The 24,341-nt window shown below is 42.1% G+C and overlaps 1 long non-coding RNA gene across 1 annotated transcript; it reads left to right on the forward strand.

The window, feature by feature from the left end:
* Positions 1-228: 228 nt before the first annotated feature.
* On the forward strand, positions 229-22,791 carry LOC115614411. The gene is made up of 5 exons (XR_003993719.1): positions 229-283; positions 1,093-1,188; positions 2,674-2,860; positions 2,985-3,032; positions 22,621-22,791. It is a non-coding gene; the product is annotated as an uncharacterized LOC115614411 (long non-coding RNA).
* Positions 22,792-24,341: the final 1,550 nt, after the last annotated feature.

A 24,341-nucleotide genomic window follows, 5' to 3' on the forward strand; every position in this document is an offset into this window, starting at 1 on the left:
TTGCTTTATCTCAGCTGTCTTCCCTTAACCCAGTTACATTCACTGTGTAACTTGCACCATTTTTAAATTGCCCCTCTGTCCTACACAGACTTAAGTAAACAGTAATGAATCATAATTTTATTGTACTTTGGGCCATAAAAGTGTACTGTATCTTGCCATGAAGTATCTTTATAAGCCTCAGCAGCTGTTTCATATCCTCTTTTTGCTTTATTTCATTTCAGCAGCAATCCGTACTGAACAGGCACACCGAGGAGGCAGCACAAAGCTGTATTATCCTTCACCGGTAAATATTTCTTAACTAATGATTTGATTCCTCCTAGAATTGTAAAGCAATAAGATATATTAAAACAAAAGCCTGATTAATTAGAGGATAAATGGCAGCATGCCCCAGAGCCGGAGCTGCGGTGAAGGCTGGTCCAGCAGCATCTCTGCCTCAGGCAGCTACAGGGAGGAGGAAAGGGCTGCTGACATCCTGTGTGGAATAGGGTGGTTTGGTCAATATGGGCACTGTAGCCCATTGTTTTTTCTTTAAGTATACCTTAAAACTCATTTTAAGACTTACACTTGGCAGCAAGTTAACGAAAAGGAATCTCTTCTGTTGCTCATTTAAAGTGATCTTTCCAAAGTCAAAGGTCTAGATTTATATGTAAATGCACTGTAGATCAATTAAAAGATAAATCTAACTTTTATGTCAGAATATAGAAGGAATAAGCTCAATAAAATGTATTTCTCATAGTTCTTTATATATATTCTCATATCTTTGTATACAGTGATCAGAAAGCAATTAGATTATTTTTTTATTCCCCAATAATAATTTTCCACTTTGTGGACATTTTTTTGTCTACCATTTATAGCTATAAATATTTAATTTTATGCTCCCTGTGGCGGGGGGGTTGGATCTAGGTGATTTTGGAGGTCCGTTCCAACCCAAACCATTCTATGATTCTATGATTTTTCTATCAAGAAAGCAGCTCTATGTGGAGGATCTGTTTTGATCAGAGACAGACCAATCATTTTAGGAAGTACAACTCAGGGTCATCCTTGTATGAAAAATACTGTTGTCAACAAATGATTTCTATCTGTATTTCACAGAAAAAGTCCTGCTTTGGGAAGGCACCAGGTTCATTGGGCTGAAGAGCAGCAGAAGTGAAGTGCTGGAAGAGGAGAGTTACAGCTGCACTATTTCAGGTGCTTGATGTGTTTAAAACGTGTTGAGAAGTGAAGTAAGGGTGCTTAGCAGAAGATCATGGTGCTCAACATTAATACAGTAACTAAACTGTGATCCTATATGTTTCTTACCATAAACCAACTTTTAATTCTGTATCTTAATTTTCATATATTTTTCATGCTCTGAACATGGGGATAGGGGATTTCATTTACAGTTATTAGGACACTTGGCCTGTAGCTTGTAAGTTGCCTTTGCTCTTCAGGGGTGCTGTTGCTTTGTGCTGTACCGAAATAGCATTGGAAATCATAACAAAAAAAAAAAAAATCCATATCTCATCACAGTATAACCACACAAGCTACCTTTTCTTCTGACGAACAGTCCCACAGGCAAGAACCTTTTCATTATCGTTGAACTTTACATGTGCTACATGTTTCAGAATTTCATTTTGGCCAAGATGCATATGCAACCTAATCTTGGCTTTTTGTAAGGGCCAGGGAGATCTAATACCATAGCACTAGCAGTCACTTAGTCCATACAGCAGCATTTGAATAAAGGTTTACTGCATTGACTCCCATTAGGATAGCCAACATATCTGAAAAATATGTAGCATGAGCATCTGCCATACTTGAAAATAAGATGCTGGCTCTCCAGGTAATTAGCAGCCCTTAAAAAGAAAGAATGTCTAAGTCTCCTTCTAGATGGCTGTATACCTGGCTGTGGGGAACAGGTGAGGAGGGCTGAGAGGTGTAGCTCGTGCTTCCCGTGTCGTGTAAGAGATCGATGGAGAAGAGAAAGGCACAGCGTATAAATTAAAAAGCAGCAACAGCAAAGGCTGGTAAGGCAGCATTTCTCAGGAGGACGGAGAAGAGAAAGAAACTCATTTGGCTGCTACTTAATTTAGACATGCTTAGGGACTTCTCTCATACACGTTCAGATTTTTGTGACTGTTTGCTGGAGCATTTGTCAGAGGGTCTGGCTGAGTTGCCACGGCAACGTCTGTACTGCAGACGCTGCATCCACTGCCCAAGTGGGGCAGCCGCCTTCCCAGCATAAGAGAAACACGCTTGGGTTGGGGTTTATTCTATTCTTTAGCTTCAAGGGTTGAAAATATTTGATAGTTCTCACTCTTATCCCAGTGTGGCTTCCAGGTGGTTTATAGACCCCTCTGCACAGTCCCCTTCTGTACAGGACAGCAACAGCTCCTGGAGGGGAGCCGGTCTCGCTCTGTACCCATGAGCCTGGCAAAGGGAAAAGAATAGTGACCAGTCAAGAGAAATTTCCAGTGTGGAAGTTGAAATAGCATTTATTTTATAAACCCTAATAACAGGCATTTGAGGGGAATCAAAGGATTATATAGACTTTTGCTTCTCTAAAGTGGGGGGCAGAGAAATGCTGTGTGATTTTTTTTTTTTTTTTTTTTCATGTGCTGCATAGAGGAGCAGATGTGGCCAGCTGGGTGCTTGTGCTCCACATCCGCTTCTCAGCTGCTTTGCTCTGCCAAGCAGGAATGTTCCGGAGCCTGAGCGAAAGGTGGTATGGAAACAAAGCATGAGACTGGAAACTGACATCCTGAGGAGCTGCATTTGGAGGGGTGTCCCTGAGAGGAGCAAGGGACAGGATGCCAGCAGCTAGTACCTGCCAGCACAAAGCAGTCAGCAAAGGCCTTTATCTTCTGCACAGGCTGACTGTCAGGTCTGGAGCTCCTCTTTGCTGGTCAGGGTTGAGAGGAGAAATGGGTTGGTCTCAGCCACCCAACTCCAGAGCGAATGGCCAGGGAATGCTGGTGACTAACATGTCATTGTTGTATCCTTTGCAGGAGTGCTGGGGCTGATGGAAGGACTCCGACAGATGCCCGGAGATCTGAGTAAGGCTCTGGATTACTGAATCCTCTGTAAAATAGACAGATACACCAGGATACAAATGTCCAGGGTGTCCAAATTCTTATTTACTGCAGAAACAACGCCACAAATTCCTAAACCTGCTGTTGTTTAGATGCTAGACTGAGGACTGCATCTGCTGCAGCCCACTGGCATGACCAAAATGTTCCTCTTGGCTTCAAAGTGTTGAATGGAACTTTTTCATCCTTATTCTTGATCTGAATTTCAATTTTCACTTTGGCTATTTATTTTAATGCAGAGAACATTAATAAATGTTCATTTTCATTTTCTTTTTATCTACTTAGGAAGTTTTAATACTCTATTTTTTGAAAAATGAAGTTTGTGGAAGTTGTAAATATTTTTTTGTGGTGGTGTTTAAAAATAGTTTTTTGCTTTATTTTTTCAAATCACCAGAAGCATTTCTTGTATTGGTGTGCAAAGAAAACCCAAAACCCTATTTTTGGGGAGTTGTTTTGGAATTTAATAAAGCTATATACATCAAACAACTACATACAGATGGTGGTTGGTTTGCTTTATTTCCATTCTGTATCAGTCAAACCCACCACAGTATCTTGGGTGTTAGGAACACAACATGTCCGACTGTAGAAACACATTTTCAATTATATCGTGGCTATTGATCAGAACTCTGTATCTCAGAAGATATTAAGAGTTCAGTCTGAAGATCAATCAATTTTCTTAATCTTAATTGCTCACTGTATCGATGGGGTTCACTTTGAGCAAACTATGAAGGCTGGACTAAACCCAGCAGAGGTACTGCAGAGTGGGGTGTGTAGGGCAGACAAGCTCAGGAGAGTCCATGTGCTAAAAAGTTACTGTTTTGTCCAGTTTCGCTGTTGGACATCTCAGTGTGAGAGGTTTCCTTGAAAGCGGAGCTGGGAGGTGTTGCGGTGGGGGGAGGAGATGCGTGAGGCTTAGCCCAGGCAACTGAGCTGTCCCTTGAGGTGTGCCCTGTCCTGGTCAGTCTCCTGATGGGTTCATTTTTGTTGTGAGCTGCAGTGGCATATTTGTCACTGACGTTTTGGCAAGTGGTGTATCTTTTAAGATGTTTGCAAAAGCAACTCTAACTCTGGAGATGCTCTGGATTGCTTAAGAGTTATGCTAATGCATATCAACATTTTTAGCTTAATCTTCACTCAGGCCTTAGCCAATAACTTACAAACTTGAGTCACAACTTGCGTTTTTGTTGTAACCATGAAGCATCTAGTAACCATGAAGCACTGCAGTCTTTGCTCTAGAATTGTTTTCAGAGGGTACTGCATATTCAAAGCTTTGCATGTGTGAATGTGCTGTTGACGAGTTGTTGGCCCTGTCCATTGTCAGTCTTTGCAAGGCTCCCCTGGTCCTGCTGCTACTGCAGCATGCGTTGTGTTGGATAAAGCCATTAAAATAGAATGCAAATGTCTCTTTGTAGAAGAGAAATTTGCAGTGTCCAGGGCAACCATACGTTGTTGGTCCTTTAGGATCAGAAGGATTTCAGAAAGGGCCTCTGGTCATTGCATAGGTTTTTGAGCTGCCATGACAAACACACAAACTTCTGCAAAACCCATTGGTTTTGCACTGTCTGTAAGAGCATTCCAGTCCCACCTGGTACCTCTTGCTGAGTTGTGCTGAGCAGTTCTCTCTGTGCATGTGCATCTTGCTGTTTTGCTCACAGCAGTGGAAGCTGCCAACCAGAGCAAAATAATATTGAGCTACAGCAGCTTTTGACTTCTGGCTCATCTGTGTGGTGACCAGGAGGGCTGCCACAGTCAGTTGGAAGGTCTCCATTACACAAGTTGCATACAGCAGAACTGTCTGCAGCCTCCAGCCTTTTCCATGTTAATGTTCTGCAGCATGCAGGGGCATTGCTTTACTCCCCTTCTCAAGCAGTTTGATTTAGAGCTCATTGGTATTCCCAGTGACAGCAGCAGGAAAACTTTCATTTATCATGAGTTGTGCCTCTAATGAAATATCCATTTCCCATATCAACTGCTCAAATTTCCTGTCACTTGAATGACTTGATATAGGATTGGAAGTATTGCTTTCGAGTGCTAACAACCACTGAGCACTAATGCACAGAGGAAACGCTCTGAGCCTCTCAGAGCTGAGTGTTCTTGCCAAAACAATGTATATGACTGGCAGGAAGAGTTTTTCTAAAACCTATGCACTCTTAATAGTGTCACCTCTATGACTATGCTTCTCTGTTAGCACTCTCCTGCTATAATTTTTACTTAACTGAGTTCGAAGTATGGAGACTGCAACTTTAGTTTATGCTGTTGATGAAAGGAGTCCTTTCCACCTTCTCTCCCGGCTTTTCCATCCCTGTGCTGCTGATCCCTGCCCTTTCCCCTCCTCTGATGTTAATCTGCTTTTCTTCTGCTTGTTTATACCCCCGGGTGTCCCCTCTGCTTGCTGTGTTCTGCATTACCACAGCCAGAGTCTTCTACCGAGCAGTAAGTGGTGTTAACTACGCTTAATGGTCACGGGCTTATTTCATTGGCTTCACAGAGCTATCATGTTGGCAGTGTCCTCCTAAAATCCTACAAACTGATGTGTCATCCTTCTGACTTAACGCTAAAATGCAGTATTTTCAGGATTTTGTTTAAAATGTGAGGTTTTAAGCCAAAACTCCTTTTATTTGGCAGTTAGTTTAATTACATTTGAGTTCACTTTCCATGGCGTTTGCAGACTCAGCCGTCACGGGCAGGGCTGTGCCAGCCACACTGGTTGTGAGCTGGGAACAGCACTAGGGCGTTAGCTGTGGTCCAGGAAGACCTCTGCAACAGATTAAAGATGATGTTTTCTAAGAGCCTGGCAAAGCATGCTGAGCAAGCTACAGAACCCAAAATCGTGTGAGATGCATTCACTTTGGAGGCATTGGGGGAAATAGAAGAGATACTTGTAAAGGTTGATTTTGCTAAATGGTGGAGGAGGGGAAAAATGGAAAAGCTTTACCTTGAAGAGATATGTAAGAGAAACAGGGAAGGAACTGCCATGCAACATGTTTCCTTGTTGTTCCTATCAGTGGTTAATGTTACTAAGAATATGAAGAATAATTACAGTGTGAAGAAGGGAAAAAATTAAAGACTTCTTTTCTACAAGGTTATATTCTGCATTGTGCTTACTAAATAATTTATTATTTGTGATTTATGTTGTTAATTTAAATTACATTTTCCTCGAGTATGAGACTGCAGCAGATTAGCATGTTTGCAGTGCCAAAGGCTGTTATGTCTTTCATAGAAGACAAAGTCCTGCCCTGTGTGTTTTGTGATTCAAGTTTCAAATTACATTATCCACCTCTGCCTCTGTGGTTTTATCCCATATTCAGTGCATTCTTTATGCCAGGAAGATGTTTCTGTTTTTTATCTTTACAAATGACCACATTATTTATTTGGAATACACCAAATGCCAACAAGTACTCATGCAAGCAGCAAGCAAAACCTCGCTGCAAACGATGTGACACTAATCTGTGGTTTGTGCTAAAATACAGAAAGGAAATTACGGCCTAAGCTGTCATGAAGCTCATAAAAGGAAAAAAGAAAAATGCCACCGAAAAAGAATAAGCTTCAAAAGAAAGTTCCATTATCAGTTTGTTTCATGCCTTGTAGCTCCAGCTGCAAACAATCCCGTTCATAAATACGCCCTCAAGATAAATGGCAGCACAATTCTGGTGGTAGCAGAGAGATAAAACCACAAGTTGTCTCCATTTGGGGGAGGGAAGATCTGCTGAGACTGCTGTTTTATTTTGTTACATCTCATCACCATCTTGGGGGAGAAAATGAATATGTATCGTCTGTTATCTTGTCATTTTTTAGCCAAACATCTTAAAATACATTTTCTGTGAAATAACCCTAGGGATTTCAAGACCAGAATAAATTACTAGAACAATTTGAGCTTGGAGTCCCTGTACTTGCTTTAAACATGGCAAAAGCTTTTCCTAGTGTATGAGACTTGCTTTTGCTTAGTAACTGAATATAAGGAAAGAAAAAAAAAAAATAGAGAAAGAAAGAACAAAACCAAAACAAAGCTTACTTTGCCTGGGTGCTTCTGCCAAACCAGCTAACAACTTAAAATGCAGAAGGTGACGAAAGCATCCAGTGAAGCTCTCCAAGGTCTGGACCTTCAGACTGAGCAGGTGAAGCGGACAGATCGGATGTCAAATGCATTTTGCAACCTTAATCCTGTATTTAATAACTTGCGCTGGAATTTGGTGGTGCTTTCTCTGGTTTATGTTTTCCTTAGGCTCAGTAATAACTTTACAAGAACATATCTCCCCAGGAATGCCTGTGGAACACCAGCTCTTGAAAATGGGGGTTTTTAATTGTCAGGGCAGCATCATTCCCAGAAAACCCCTTGCACCGCTGGCATGCATCCTGTTTAAGATCTCAGACCACTTCAGGCCCATGCCAAGACCTGTGGCTCTGCTGATGGCAGTCTCAGCTGCAAACCTCACAGAGCTCCTGGTGGCATCGCTGGAGCTGCAGGAGCATTTAATGAGGTAATTAGCAACAAGCTTTGACAAGTTTCACTTGTTGGCTCACTCCCACCACCACAGTGCTGACTCCCTGCAGCCACTTTCACAGGTAGAACTTGGTCCTAAAAATTGGGTATTGTGTCATATTCTCAGTGAAACATTCAGAGAGTAAATGTAGAGTCCTGGAGAGAAAAATGTTATTCCTGATTTTCACATAATGGAGCTGGGCATAAAAATGCCCTGGGCTGAGTAATTCTGAAAGTACAGCCAAAAATGAAACCCTGGTTTGTTGGGTTTTTTTTTCCCTAAAGTGAATTTCAGCCTCCCATATCCACAGCAAGAATAAAAGTGTAATTTCCATCAATATAAAAGCGTTACACCTTAAATTTGTGTAGATTGTCATACTGCTTGGTTATGCCAGCTGAAGTTTCGCGATCCCACCTCAATGCAGGAGGTGAGCCTGGACCATCAACTGTAACAGCATGAAATGCTTTGTCTTCACTGATGTGCATGTTTAGTGTCATTTTAAGTAGAAATTACAGACTTGTGAAAGGATTTATTGTGGCAGTAAAAGAACTAAATCCTAGAGCAGAGCCACTATCAGAGAACTCCCTGGGTGCGGGGCTGGGCTGGTGCTGGGAAATGTCTCCTCAACCTCTGTGCTGCATGCATCATGCATCCATCCTTTCTGGGTATGTTCCTGGCCACAGGTTTGGGCAACTCTAAGACATAAATTATATATGATGAGATATCCTAACAGTACAAGGGCCTTTGTACAGGCATGTACATAGCATGTGAACGCAAATAAAGGCAAGTTTTGAGATGTGGTGCAACTCCAGAAAAGTCCAAATTGCAGACACAGGTCACTATCATTTTTCTGGTTACAATGCAGGAAATTCCATGTAAATGTAATAAAAAAGCCGCCTCCTGTCAGGGTGACTGAACATCAGTGTAGGCTGATCTCTCTCTTTATGAGGAAGCAGGAATGAGGAAGGTGCTGCTCCCTTGCCCAGGCTAGGATACAACCTGACACCAGCCAAGCCTTCGATAACCCCAGTTCAAGAGGTCTGAAATGTTTTTTACACGTACGTACGTGACTTATGTTTATGTATCTCCTCAGTAGCAGATGTAATGTTCTCTTAATAACTATTACATGTTTATGAAATGTTCTTAGCTGAGATTTGCAGTTCAAAGGTCTTACATTAATGGGTGACATTCAGATTTATTTGAAACAAAGTCCTTGTTTCTAGGAAAATTCTTGAATGTAGAGGTGGCTGTGATTGCTAGGAAGTAAGGTATCTTTGAGTTTTTTGTGTATGTAGGTTATCATATTTTAGGAACAGAGAAAATCAGGTCTCAAAGCCAATGGTATTTATTCTGGAGGATGTTTTGGGAGGTTTGCTGTGAATAGCTGGGACAGGGACAAGATTGGGGCTGAAGAACAACTGAAATTCATTTATTCTGAATGTTCTCAGTGCTGCTCAGTCCATGACCCTCCACTCCTGCCCACCACCTCCTCCTCTGCACCCCTCTTCTCTCTCTGGTCCATCAGCCCTGAGGCCCCATGACCCCACTCATTCCCAGAGACATTTCTCACCCCTCTATTTAGGAATGACTGTTCTGAATAATTTAGTCCATTGGAAATCTTTGTTCTGTACCTCCAGACTGATGTGGAAATTTGTCTCAACCTTGAAGGCTATCTGAAATCAATAATATCATCAATTTTACCTGCATTTACAAAGATAATATTTCCATAATATTGCCTAATTTCAAAGAGAGGAAGAAACGCTGTGCAGTAGAAAAGGTCATAAAAAGTATTTCAGTGAAGCAGCATTAGATTTTTAGAAAACTTTCCAAGACCATTAATTGAACTTTGTTACAAGATTTAAATGAGATATTGAAAATCAAACACTGTGGCCTAGTTTTAATTCCCTGTTCTCTGATACAGCATAGTCGTAGAGGTATAGCTTCTATTTTGTATCTGTAAGGAAAGATTCAGCCACCCTCCAGAGAACTGGAGTCATCTGTTTATTGCTTCAGAGATTGACATAGCATTTAAAATTATTTATCTTGTACGTATGGTGGTTTCTCAGCTGAGCTCCTGTGTGCCAGCATCCATTGTTGGTACTGAAATCCTGTCCAGCGGTGCTGCTAAAAGCAAGTCTTAATCTAATTATCATTAGGAATGCCTTAAAACTACTGCTTATCATTGCTCTTGTTCAGCACTGCCATTTCCCTCCCAGTAGCTTCCAGTCCTCTGTGTATATGTATGCATATGCCAGTGCTCTGTGTGTGTTCATGTATCGTAGAATCATATATCGTTAAAACAGGATGCTCAGGTCTCTCCTTATCTCAGGAGCTGTACCCGTGTAACCAGAGCAGGACTGCTGTTTCTGAAACTTCACATTTTTGGGTATGTAAAAGTAGCTTCACCTTCTAGCCTGGTCCTGTCCCAGGACACTACTTCTTGTCATGAACTTGGCATTTAATGTTATTGGGGTTTTTTTTATCACACTTGCGCTATGTGAAGGCAGATACTGACAATAAATGTATTCTAAAACTGGATGTATATATAATGGTGATGTTCCCATGCACCCATTGATGTGTCTGCAGGGGTGGATTGCTGTGTGCTGGTACAGCCCCACGTCCTGCCTGGACACCTGCAACCAGAACCTGCAGTGTGTTCAGGTTATGGGGATGCCATATGGAAAAAAAAGCCAAGTTTAGTGAACTCTGACAATAAAATATTCAGAAGTTACTGTCTGAATAAAGACATGTGCAGTGAAATACACTGCAGAAAGCCAGGTTCTATGCTCTGCCAGCATGAGAATGAATTGTCTTTCAGAAAGGAAGTGTATTGTACCTTATTACTTAAATCGTTAAAGCAGAAGGATAGGAATATGCCAAATGCTCGGGCTGAGCTGACTGTAACTGGAGCTGCAGTGATTTCCTGGATATCCGGCCCAGTGAATACCCTGGAATATGCAGACAGGTCTTGCTGAGGGTGGTCAGATGCTGGATGTACCAAGTCAACACATAATTACAGTAGGGACGCATTTAACTTGGTGGGTTCTGTGTCCAGAAACTCCGCTCCTTGCCGCGTTTTCCTTATCCGCATGCTTTACTGTATTTCACTGCACATGTCTTTATTCAGACAGTAACTTCTGAATATTTTATTGTCAGAGTTCACTAAACTTGGGTTTTTTTTCCATATCACACATGCTAAAAAGGGAGATAAAATGTGCCACGAATGAAAGGCAGTATTTCAGTTTGTGCAGACCGAGGGGTGCTGCCCTAAACACTGGTCCATGTGTTTCCCTTTGCTGAAGCTCCACACTGCAGAGTATTTGCAAACCATTGCTCTGGCTGTAGCTGAATAATACCCATTCCTCTTGCCTGTGTGCTGCACTGGCACAGCATGGACTTATGTGGAGAATTATTTCAAGATGGACCAAGCAGACTTGCACGGAAAGGGCAGGAGTACGTGCTTGGACCCCTCCATGCAGGTATGCAGTACACAGCCACAGCAGTCACTCCAGCACCTCCTGACATTGATGCAGTGTAATTTGTTTGCTGCTCAGTGGTGCTGAGCGAGCTGAGGCAGCCAGCCTGCTGACATGAGATCTGTCACAAAACCCGCCAGTCCTCAAGGTCTGGGTGCTGTGTTTATTTGTAATGATGTGAAAAATGCCAAAGAACACACGTGCCATGATTGTGCATGCTGAGCCCTGTGATGTACTGAGCACCGTGGGATGTTTTTCCATATGCCAGTGTTCCTTGGTGTGTGGAGCATGACCGCATATCAGATGTCGAGATAAGGACCAATTCCTAGGAGTTTAAAGTGCTGTTTGATCCACCAGCAAATGCAAAGGGCATGTGGTGGTAGGACAAGGAGGAATGGCTTTAAACTGATAGAGAGTAGGTTTAGATTAGGTATTAGGAAAAAATTCTTTACCGTGTGGGTGCTGAGGCGCTGGCACAGGTTGCCCAGAGAAGCTGTGGCTGCCCCATCCCTGGCAGTGTTCAAGGCCAGGATGGATGGGACTTTGAGCAACGTAGTCAAGTAGAAGGTGTCCCTGCCCATGGCAGGGGTTTGGAACGAGGAGATCTTTGATGTCCCTTCCAACCAAAACCATGATGCGATTTGATGATAATAAAACTAAGCGTTAACATGAAACATTTTTTCTTGGCTATTTTCAGGTTTTAAACTGACAGCTTATAGCAAGGAAGGAAAACATGAACTTCATAATATTCATATTGTAGAAGAAATAATGGTAGGAACCATCCTGGCCTGAAGCACAGCCAGTGCTTTGTACCACAGGTAGCAACCCACCCCATGGAGCACTTGGGAATGCAACAGATTGGAAGAGGAATGGACCATTTTCCTATGGAGTTTGGTAGCTCCGTGCTCAGTGGCTGTGATGACATTTGTTCCCTGTCCTCACACAAGTAATTGTGACCATGTAGCCAGATTTTTTGAGACAAGAACAATCAAAGTGATAAAAATACATGCTGCATTTTAAGCTCCCACTGTGTCCACACTTAACTCAGTAGTTAGTTTGTCAACTTGGTAGCTGACACTTAAGAGCAATTCCATGATAAATGCTCAAAATTGATTCACCAAAGAAATTTCCTGCCTTGCCTGATGTGGCATCTGCTGGAGGACGGCTGCTCCTAGCAAGAGCCCATGTCCTTTCCTTGGCTGCTACAGCAGAGCTGAGCACCCTCCCATATGGGCTGGGGAAGATGAGGAGGGAATGCTGCCATGCACCAGCCATGAACATGAAGGGCAGTAGCAGAGGTCAGAAGGTAGAAGACCTTGGCATTTGTTAGGGCAGTAAACTGGCAGTGTGTGGTTAACCCTAATTTCTGCACTCAGAGGGAGGTGGGCTGACTGACGGGCCAGTGCAGTGCAGGAAATACTGTGTCCCTAGAACACTGTAATGAGAAATGACCAGAGAGAAGAATTTAATTACACAGCGAGAGGGTTTCTGACTTAGCCTGACCTAATGCTGGTCAATGGGAGGCTTTCCTTATTGAGAGAAAAGCCTTGAAACATAGCAGAAAGCTGGCTGGTAATTCTCATGGGTTTTAAATCAGATAAAGATCCAAAAAGGAAAGCTGAATTTCAGTTGCATTCAAATTTTACATATCTCCAAGTTAAGAACAGCCAAGTTTTAATGTGTACTAGATGTTATGACAGTAAAACAATTTTCTGAATGTGATGTCTCCCACAGAAGATACATCTTCGTAGATACAGTGTAGATATAATATGTTTGAAGCAACTGAAACTATGCTTTTGTATTGTGAAATAGTAGCAGGGAAGTGGTGACCACAGCTTTAACTTCTTTTTAATGGGAGTCAGTGGCCCGAAAGAGGTGAGGGAAAGCAATTTTCTGTGTCTGCACCACGAGCCACGCTGTGTTCTTCTGGGCTGCTGGTCTTCTGAGCGACGAGGAGCTGCTCATCCCGCAGCCTGGTGAGGTCTGCACATGCATGCAATGCACACCACAGAATCCAAGGCTTGACTCTTAATACCGTGCTTAAGAAAAGTATTCCCTCATCTATTTTTCCCTTTTAAATTTTCATAAACTGCTGAATATTTGATGCAAACAAACGCCGTCCTTACTGTGCTTCCAGTGCACTTTGGGGTCTCGGGATTTCCTTATAGGTCTGCATTTAGTGTTTATTTGAAATCAAATGCACCTGCAGGATGCACTTAATCCTATTTTTTAAGTATTGTAGAAGAAAATCCCGATATTTGGAACATGTGGTTCATGGTAGAGGAGGTTTAATGCAACTCGGTGGAAGTGAATTTTTGATACAGCAACAGTCCAGTAATAGCCATAATGTCTCACTTAATTGGCAAGTGAACAGCTCTGGAGAAATTAAAATAATTCACTGCATTACTACTGCAGGTTGAGCAGTAAAAAGGACACGTATTCATGAGAAAGAGACCAATTTAAAACCAAGGGTATTAACTCCATCCTTTCTAGGAGGTGTACAGCTATTTGTCTTGTGGAGCTGGCAGCACTGTCTGGTGGCAGGGGTCCTCTGTGCCAGCATGGCAGAGCAGGAGCAATTTCCATCTGCTTTCTGCTCCCAGCAGAAACAAGAGCTGCTTATTCTTATTCCCAGAGTAAGTTACACGCTGTGGCAGTATTCATTGCCTTCACTGTGGATTGGCGTTAACCATCACTGGAGAATAGGCTGATACATATCCCAGTTGCTACTGAGTTACCGAAACACGGCCTGGGGAGACTTTGCTGTCAATTTATGGGGCATATGCATGGGGTTTCGTTTTGGCTTGCCTAAATTCGTTCTCTCTGCGTGAATCACATCCATAGAGAAATGGGAACTTCGACCCAAACTTAAACACATACTTAAAAGCCACAACTAGGTGAGAGCAGTAAATTGGATAGCTAAGTGCTGTGTATGCTGGAAATGGCAGGTGCACAGATGGCAGGAGAGGCAAAAAGCATATAAATCTGGCAGTTTGGAGAACTATGATATTTATACCTGGTGAATACTTAAAGAGAATGGCTATAATGGTACATCTGTGTTCCGAACTGCTGATCTTTTTTCTTCTTTTTCTTTCCTTTTTTTTTCTTCTTGTGGGAGAATGTCTTTACAGAAACATGATAAACCTGAATTGCTTCCCATTCATACCAGAGAGCCACAGCTTAATTTCCAAGGAGACTGGTTAGCCTGCCTCATTAGTTTTAAACCGATTCTCAGTCATTCAGACTTTCTACCAGTTTTTAATCTGGACATCTTAATCTACCAACAGGCATTAAATACTCCAGTTTCTTTCCTCTCTTCCCTGATGGTATTTTCAGTGTGAAGCAGCAGTCGTGTCTACACCTGAAAACTGAACTCGAGATGTTGATGTCGGTTGTATTGTCTGTTATTACAGAAAGCACAACTGACTGAGAAGCGTTGAGCACATTCAGCTGGAGGTAAAACCACTGTCTAGTATTCACTGATATTAGCTTCACATTTTGATGGGAAGTACATGCCTAAAACAGAGGTCACTTTGCCAAATCTATTATTTCTATGGTTGCTGTACCAAGTATAACTGGACGTAATGTGGCCCACAAGGATGGCCAGTACCAGGTATGATGCTGGGTGAAGATGTACTGGAACGTGTGTACCTCTGTTGGGAATTTCTTCCCTTCATAGAGGGTGGAAAAGAGATTGCATAGTCATAAAAGGCTGGTGCAAACTCAAAACATGATGGTTATTTGTGCCTGAAAGTACAAGGAGAGGAATCTTCTACGCAGAAGTGCCCAGGCATGTTTGGTGCACTTTGTGGACAGTATGGTGGTACACTGTCATCCTCACTGTCACTCAGGGCCCACTAACACCGAGGGAGCACCAGCTTCTGGAGATAGTTTGGTGGGTGCCAAATCACCATTGTTGAATCCTGCAGAATTCAGGGAATTAGATAAAGTTATAGCTAAATAGGAAATAATTATATTGCTGTCAAATAATGCAGGTAACTCTATGAATAATTGCAGTTATCCAGCCCATTGCTGTACATCAAAGGCTGTCAGATAAAGGCCCATTTCCAGCATATGTTCTTTTACAAGCTGTATGTGATGTGTCTTTCTCTATGCTGATAGCTGTAGGTCGTGTGCGGGATAACTCCTTTCGCATATTCACAAGCTCATTCAGTCCATATCCAGTGAAATTACTGCTTAATGGCAATCAGCCTAAAACCTAGCTACCGTCAGGAATGTTGGAGTGACCAAAATACTCTGGTCTTGCAGACTGATTTCACCGTGGCAAAATATTTTACTGTGAAATTGCGTTATGTGTGTGCAGGAGCAGGGTGTTTATCAGTGGCTGGATGTTATCTCTTCCACTGTACACGAAACTTGAGAAGCTACAAGCAGGTTTCTTGACAGACTCTTAGAGGCCTCTGGGGTTTTACTACATTAAAAACATTAAAAAACCAATGGGAGTTTTGATGTATGCTCTCTAGACAGCGACCCCATATTCATTGCCCAACAGCCATATGAAGCCAGCAGCACACATGGGGCACGAGCATCCTGAGCAATCTTAATAGGTGGTCTTTTCTTCCAATTAATTAAGTGGTTGTTTGAATACTAGTCCCTATTCATTACTTACCAGTATTGCCATAACTTTGTCTTCTGGGTGCAGAAAATTAAAATGCCCAGGGAGAAGCCTGAACCATTGAAGATTCTAGTGGGAACTGTGTTACTCTGTAGCATAATGTGATTGAAAACATTTGTCTTCCCCCATCATTAATAATAAATCAGGCCTCTTATGATTCCTGCTTTAGGTTTTACTTTTAAACAAGCTGTTGAAACACAGACTGTACGCAAAAAAAAAAAAGTTCGTAACAGGCTTTGTTTGGATTGAAAACAGAAGTTTTGTACTGTCTTGGAAATAAAAAGAATGCAGCTATATAAAAATTTAGCCTCTTGTAATAACGCATGGTTGTTTTCTGGATTTGCTGAACAAGGAAAATTTATGTCTGCAAGCGCACCATAAATCTTAACAATTGTAGGGAGATGAAAAACATGCTGTATGTATACGAGAAATGCCCCAGTCAGCAGTGCTTGGTGGTATCAGCTCTGGGTTTTCCAACAGGACAGTCCAGTTCCATCAGACTTGGACAGACTCCATCAGGTTGAGTCTGTCCAAGCATCTGCTGGGAAGAAGGACATAAAGACCTGATAGACATGTGTCTGCAGTGAAGCATTACTGCCACAAACCAAGGAACCATGCAATGGTCTTATTTGAAAACATGAAGGAAATAGCTCAGTATAATTTGACTTTCTCCAGAAATTCAGGTTCTGCTTTTCCCATCCGTGGAGGTGGTCATGCTGCACAGGTTGCCTGGGAAAACCCAGGGCTCAGCTGCTCTGTCCGAGGGGCCCAGGGCATTCATTTCATGGGCTGCTTTGAAGATTGCAGCCTGAGAGTAAATATTTTGCTTCTACTCCCAGAATTACTTTTGCTATTATATGTGATTTCTTCAGCAGGTTTTGAATAGAAATGTAGAGCCCCACACAGATATATTAGTTTGTGGTTTCAACCGAGGGGCATTCATTACTTTTTCATTACTTTTTCTGTGTGCAGCTCAGTGTTACTCAGCAGTTTATTCATTAAGGGGGTAGGTGGGGGAGGGAAAGGTGCAATAGGGGAAATAACTGTTGTTAACAGCGCACTAAAGGAGAATTGAAAATTCTGCCTTTTGCTGAGTGGGTGAACGATCAGAACATCAGCTTAGCCAAAAGAGCACTGGCGGAGGTGGAGATTTTTGCTTGAATGGAACAATATTTCACTTTCTGTAAAAAAAATATTTTCAGGCTATTGGTCAAGATGTTTCTATGGTAACTGGTATAATTTAATTTTAGTGATGGATTACAGAGAAAAACTCGAGGGTTGAGATGACAGAGTTTCATCTGACAGAACCTGGCAGACTCTTTCCCTGGAGTTATTAGGCAGTTCTAGTTAAGCTTTATGTTTATTGGACATCGTAGAGCTGTTCTGCTCTGGCAAGAAGAGACACTGAAGTTTTTTCACCACTGAAGGGATGGTACAGTAGTAGTCAGCAACTGAATTCAGTTGATCTGACCCAAATGCCCATGTACGTTTGTGCCTCGCACCACCCCAAAGTTCCCAGTGGGTATGTTGCAGCTTCATTATTCCTGTCTTAAACCATCATGGTGGGACAAGTCAGCCATCTCCCACTTCGCTCTCTAATGGTTTGTGGCCCAGGCATTGTGGAATTTAAGGCATCTTAGATATACATTTTATATTAATTTATAGTATATTAATGTAAAGGAAGAGAGTGACAGAAAAGACCAAGGGGTGTTCAAGTAGTGGATATACTCTCATCTAACATGTCTTTTTTCTTTTCTTCCTATTTTTAGTTTTCAACAAGGGAGGTAAGAACCTTCATATGCTATTTTTTCCTCATATGTCAGATCTTGTTTCTACTTAGCACAGGGTCCATGGAGTTACTCCAGGCTTGTGCTATTGTACCTGGGAGCAGAATTTCCCGATAAAACAAGGTAATTTTTGAATTCTGGGCCATTTTACCACAGCCATGCAGCACAGGACTGGTTGCATTGGTTTTGTAAAGATTCAGCATGTGACAAAATTTGAGATCTTTGCCTTTAAAAGTTAGCCATTTCTACTGCAGGTATAAAATACAGGTACAGATATAGCACATGGAAGAAAGCTAATTTTCTTTTTTTTAAGGTGATCAATAGTCCACGCTAGGGAACGATATCTGTTCCCAGCTATAGTTTTATAAACAACATTTCATTATGCCTATTATCATAACAGCGCTTTTTATCTCCTCTGTCAATATGTGGCTCTATCAGGCAATGTCTTATCTTTAAAGTGAAAAATCCATCATCATCGCAAAAGGGAAAAAATACATTAACAGCCCACCTGCTAATTTATAGCAGAGGCTTGAGGCCCAGAAGTGTTTTAAAGAACTCCTGCGTAACACCAGCAGGTTCTGTACTAATTGCATATTAGAACTGTTCTGGTGAATTCCCACATCTTTTCACTCCGAGGTTTAGCAGAAAGAGTGCAGGCAAGGGAAGCAACGTTTGCCACGTGTCTTTGCAGACAACAAAATGTCTCGAGAGATTGCAGCTGCAAATGGCCAACACCATCTCTCAGGAGCCTCTCACGGGAAAACAGAGAAGTGGGGAGTCAGCAGAAGATGGAGGCCAGCGGTGGGGAGAGGCAACCTGCCCCTCTCCAGCTGAGTTAGCAGCTAATCCCAAATTCCTCTGCAGTTTTAGCTGCTGACTTGCATGAAGATTGCCAGTGACCTTGCCTGTGGTCGGATTCAAAATCCTGTTTGTTACTCTCTAGGCTAATTCTAGTTTAGACTATACTTTCTTTTACTCCAAAGGTGATGTGCTGTACATGGCTAGATGTCTTGGCTGTGATTTTGGAGGTCCCATGAACTAGTGCAGCCCCACTGAAGTGAAAAATGTACACTTGAGAGTCTTCTAATAATTAAACTGGTGAAGAAATGATAAGAAGATTTCTGGCTGGAAAGATGCTTCCAAAGCCACACTAGCGCCAAACAAAAAAGTAGCAGGCTGGTGTCCTACTTACTTATTCCTGGAGGTTTTGCAGCAGCAGGTGATGTAGGAAGTGCATTACTAAATTTCTTGTTCTAAATGTTTTCTTGGTGCTGTTAAGACTAAACAGTACTTTATCCTGACATTTCACTGGCTTTAGTTTTATGAAATCAGTATCCTTATAAAAACATTGTGTATCTACTCAGTGAGGGGAGAAAGCTTTATTGTTCATTTTAACCATTTCTGTTGAGAAAAACACATGAGGTATTTCGGATACATGTCATTTCCATACTAATTCATCTCAAGTGCTATGGGAAAACTATATGGTATGTTTTTGTTCCATTTTGACATTGCACATAGACATATACTGAAGTCTGCAGTGGGAACTCCAAAATTGCATATAATGTGTGTAACACCTGGTGTTAGAAGAGAAATAATTATAGTGCTCAAACTCTGTGGCAGGTGTCAGGAATAAAAATGTTACTTCTTCCTCATTTTAATATACAGGGGATAGTCTGCACAGAACCAAGTGAGTAGCAGCCTGTCAGCCCCTCTGCTGCCTTTATTTGATAGAAAATAGTCTCAGGGCCAGATTTCTGGCTGCACGCTGCTGGGGTGAACACCAGTAAGCATCTCATCATTTAATAGAATTATAAAGGGGAGAATAAGTTATCTGTGTATTATCATTTTTATTTGCTTGAGAGCAAGGAAGGTATGTTTGCAGACTTGACAATAAACTTATATCCATTTGGGGCCTCCTTTATTGGGCTGGTGGGGTTTTCCAGGCAGGAATGTCAGTATGCTTGTGCCTCTTCTGCCCTGTATGCCTGCAGCACTGCTCTTTGGCCATTGCCATCTGAGGCCTGGCGCTTGTCTTCCTTGTCCTCTGTGGAAGAGCATCTGGCTTTTAACCATGAGGTTTTCAGAAGGTGTTACATAGTCTTCTGGAAAGAGCTGCTTAAGGAAGATGTGGACCTTTTGGAGTGAGTCTAGAGGAGGCCACGGATATGCTCAGAGGGCTGGAGCACCTCTCCTGTGGAGACAGGCAGAGAGAGCTGGGCTTGTTCAGCCTGGAGAAGAGAAGGCTCTGGGGAGACCTTGGAGCAGCTTCCAGTGCCTAAAGTGGCTGACAAGAAACCTGGAGAGAGGCTTTTTACAAGGGCCTGTAGGGACAGGACAAGGGGGAATGACTCTAAACTGGGAGAGGGAAGACTTAGGTTAGGTGTAAGGAAGAAATTCTTCCCTGTGAGGGTGGTGAGGCACTGGCACAGGTTGCCCAGAGAAGCTGTGCTGCTCCCTGGTGTAGCAGGATGGTGTAAATTACTGCCGTCCTCACAGCAGTGAGGAATGGAAAGGGTTAATGTAGCATCTGAAGCAGAATGAGGAAAGGGAAGGGGAAAAAAAAATGAATTGAAATCAGGAAAATGTCTTTAGAACAATTAATACGTGTCAGTACATAGCTCATCAAATGCAGCACAGAGGTGAATCGCATCGTTTTGAAAAGGTTAACACCTTGGCAGAGTTAATTGCTGTTCTGCCTCAAAATTCCAGTGCAATTTCTGATTTCTTATTCTGTTGTTTATCTTTCAGCTAAGTAGATTTTAAATAAAACAAATATTTATACCAGTAAAGCATTATAGCTTAAATATGTAAGCTATATAAATATAAAAGCTAAGCAAACAAAACCAGAAATTCACAGAGCTGAAGGAAACTGCCTTAAAAATCTGAGGAAGAAAACATTATAACCAAAAAATTGTAAGTTAATCATCTAATCCCCACGTTGAGTGATTTTGTGTATTAAACTACTTTCCTTCAGATGTTAGGGTTCTTTTTCCTCGCTTTCTGCTGTCATCTCAGTCTGTATTTTCCTCCTTTGCATGTACAGAAACTCGTGATTTTCCCTAGAGATCGTAATGTTTTCATGCATCTTCACAAAGTACTATGTATCTCTATTATTTATGCTACAAGATCCATTCCATATATGATTCATAAGCAGGTACGTGGTATTTATTATAGCAGTACTTCTGTTGTCCTCCTCTGCCAGGTATAAAAATGTGTTTATGTGACAAAGCTTTCTAGGTCAGAAATGCCTGTGTATATACATGGTGTAATGAAGCTGTAGATTAAGAAGGTTGAGCAGCCAAGATGCTGTGTATTTAGCAATTAAAATGAGAAAGTACAGAACAATTTTAATGTAGTTGCTGCTCCAATGTGTAATTGGACAGTGTGTAATTCACAGAATCACAGACTGGTTCAGGTTGGAAGAGACCTTAAAGCTCATCCAGTTCCAACCCCCTGCTGCGGGCAGGGACACCTTCCACTAGAGCAGGTTGCTCCAAGCCTCTGTGTCCAACCTAGCCTTGAACACTGCCAGGGATGGGGCAGCCACAGCTTCTCTGGGCAACCTGTGCCAGTAACTCTCCACCCTCAGAGTAAATTCAGAGAGACAGTGATTTACAGATTTCAGTGCTCTTTTCCTCCTGGTTGTGCAGACAAGGCTGGAAATATGAACGACACTGCTTCTTGGCCATGAATACACACATCTTCCCATATACATTCTTTATTTTTATTCTGTTTACATTTTCTTTTGCTGGGCAGAATCTTGCAGGCAAGCTCAGACACTTTGAAGAAGCATTCTTTGGGAAAAATGATCTGCATTTTCATCTTGCCTCATTTCTCCATGAGCCTTGACAGGCTTTAAAGTCCTAGACTTCAGGCAATTTCCTAGTGGCACATCTTCCTTCCGGCACATTTTCCCTGTGTGAATGAAACCTGAAGTTTTTCATTGTAAATAAAAACAACCTCTGTAGAATTTGAAGTGCATTGGCTTTGAAGTTATAATTGTGTTAAGCAGGGTAATGTGGTGGAAACACTCTGTCAAATTACCTTCGTGGTGGTGAGAACAAATGCCCGAGTATCTGTTTCTGCAGTTGGAGTGATTCTTAGAGAAGTGTAGCAATGAGCAGTTTGGGAAATGGAAGGGATGCTGTGTTGAAGATGCCACTCTAATGGGAGAAAAAGCTACTGGAGAGAGTATGCCCCGAAATGCCTTGGCAGCCTTGGCCCCAAACACCACCAGTTGGGTTCCCCATGGTTACTGCTCAGCTTGGAGAAACAGGGTTTGCCCAAAGTCCTGGGATGCCCAAAGTGTTCCTGGTGTGCCCCATCCAGCACCCGTGCAGAGCTTGCTGGGGCAGCCGAACCACCTCCCGGCTTTGCTGCTTTCCACAAGCTGTTTGTCATCTCATCCCCCCGTTCAGGCTGAGGCAACTAGGCAGACGTCATTTTGTCTGCTTCAAATAAAAGGAATACTCTAAGCATGGATATCAGCTGGTTCAGGTGTTCGGTGTAGTTATATGTGTTACAGTCTAATATTCTTATTACTCAGTGTTTTTGTTAACAGAAGTCCTTTGTTTTCTCAAAGTTGATGATTTTAATATTTATAATGCTTATAAATGATAATTATATTTAGTCCTTTTCCACACTGGAAGACTCTTAATTTATTGAACAAAGGTAGTATTTACTTGCTCTAAGACTAATGCTGATTTCTGCTATTCAGAAAAGTACACTATATCCTCAGTTATGATCTCACATACCAAACAGCAGCATTTGCATCCGTATTGTTCACTTTTTTATTGTACTAGAAAATGAAGAGGAAGATTTCTTATTTATTGGATTAATTAACTTCTTTGCTCATGATTTGTCTCAGACAGCTTTTGGATGGCAATGAAAATTCATTTAACAAGCAGATTGGCAGCATCTTAAAACGCCTTTGCTACTTTAGCAAAACTGCTTCAAATATCTTGAATGCATCGGAAAAGTTTCTGACAAAATACGGTTTTAATTTTAAAGGCTTTTCTGTACTAAATAATAGAAATACAAGCAAAAGTTCATGAATAGAATTGCTGGCTATTGAATCATTTTAATACTTCACAGCTAATTGCTCTGATTATGATGTCTCTTTCACATAGTTTTATTCTTTTTGGAAGTGGAAAACAAGTTTTCCTGTTTTTTCAGCTCCCACTTGGTTTCTGCACTTCAAATGAAGGAGCTCTGGAGGAGAAGCCAACTGAACAAATGGAAATTAAGGAAACATTCTGCCTGCACCTGCAGAAGATACTACAGCTGATCCGTAACTGGGAATGTCCATCACTGTGGAATTCTCCCAGTTCAGCAGGCTGGCTACCTCTGAAGCTCCTGGTACAGTTACTGCTTGGTTATTTATTTGTTTAATTGATATAGCGAGAAAATCTCTGTGAAGTTTGATCTCATGTTCCCTGTCACATTTAAGTTTTAGAGAGAAGACTTGATTATAGCTAATTACAAGGTCTGTGATGTTTTTGCTTTCTTAAGTCACCTGCTGACAGACCTGTACGTAGGTGTAGATGGTAATCTGCTATAAGATACAGCGTACGTATATAGCCATGAACTGCATCATAAATCCCATGTGCAAGGGGGTAGCATTTTAACATCCCTAATGCGTCATCATAAAATGAGATAGATAAGAATGATGTGGCCACTGTGTTGAATCTTATTTAGGCAAATAGGAATTTAGCCGCTTTTCCTCCTACCTTCCCTTCCACCTAGAAAAACAGAAGACATCTATACAGTGTCAGCAGTTTCTCCTGTCATGGTGGAACAAACTGTTCTATCTGACCTTAGAGTCTGGGTTTCCAGCATGACTTTTTAGAAATTCTGCTTAGTTGTTTTGTTGGGGTTTTTTAATCCTCATGCATGTAGTATTTATCTTTTTCTGGCCAGATAGAAGCAATTTATCAGCTTCAGTTACTTTATCTTTGTGAGACGAAGGGGTTTTTTTATTTTTTAAATGGATTTACTTTATAGCTCTCTTCTGGTCATCTTGTGAGTACTGCAGCTTCTTTGATCTCTCCGCATTCCTTCTCCTGGGCAGGTATGAAAAGGCACCAGCTGTGAAAATTGTTACCTTCGGATTTGCAGATAAGAGATTTGTGTGTGCTGTTCCTGTGTGTTGGGCATACCAATTACCTGTGTCTGCCTTTCCCACAGGGATTTTCCTGGGGCAGGGAAGGTGAGGAGGGCTCCTGGCAGCCAGCCCTCACCCGTACCAGTAGCTTGGTTTGTGTCTCTGAAATTCTTGTCAATCTGACTCTGGCTCCCTGGGAGATGGTAAGAAAAAGAAAAGCAATGTTTGTTGTCAGGATGCTGTGATACTGTCTGAGAAGGTATCAGAAGAGGTGTGAGATAAAGCTGACGCAGGATGAGAGACACGGGGCTCAGTGCAACTGTGCAGGCTCAGTGGGAAGGACCTCCCTTGAGACTGGAGACATGTCTCCCTGAGAAGGAGCAATGTGGAATACCACACCACTGTGGTCTCCACTGGCTGTCGCACACGTGTACACAGGGAAGAGGAGTCTTAATTGCCTAGTCCTGCACTACAAGAGGCTTATTGGTCTTGTCAGGGTGATGGACAACTTTTCAAGGCAAAGCAGCCTTTTAGTTGCCTTCTGTGGCCACCAGGACCCAGCCCTGCAGAAAGCCACAGGACTTGAGCTATACATCAGCTTTTGGAAATACGAGCTCTTTATGCTTCCTCCTCTGTTCACAGTAATGTGAGTGGCAACTTGTTGCTCCGCTGGGCGCAGTTGCTGGTACCCTCTGAGAAAGTGGAAGACCCTCCACATGACAGAGGATGGGTAGTTGGACAGGCAGTGCAGCGGTGGGGGCCCTTTGGCGGAGCTTTAGATGGGCTTTTGTCA

This window comes from Strigops habroptila, chromosome 11 (genome assembly GCF_004027225.2).
Source record: "Strigops habroptila isolate Jane chromosome 11, bStrHab1.2.pri, whole genome shotgun sequence".
Lineage (NCBI taxonomy): Eukaryota > Metazoa > Chordata > Aves > Psittaciformes > Psittacidae > Strigops > Strigops habroptila.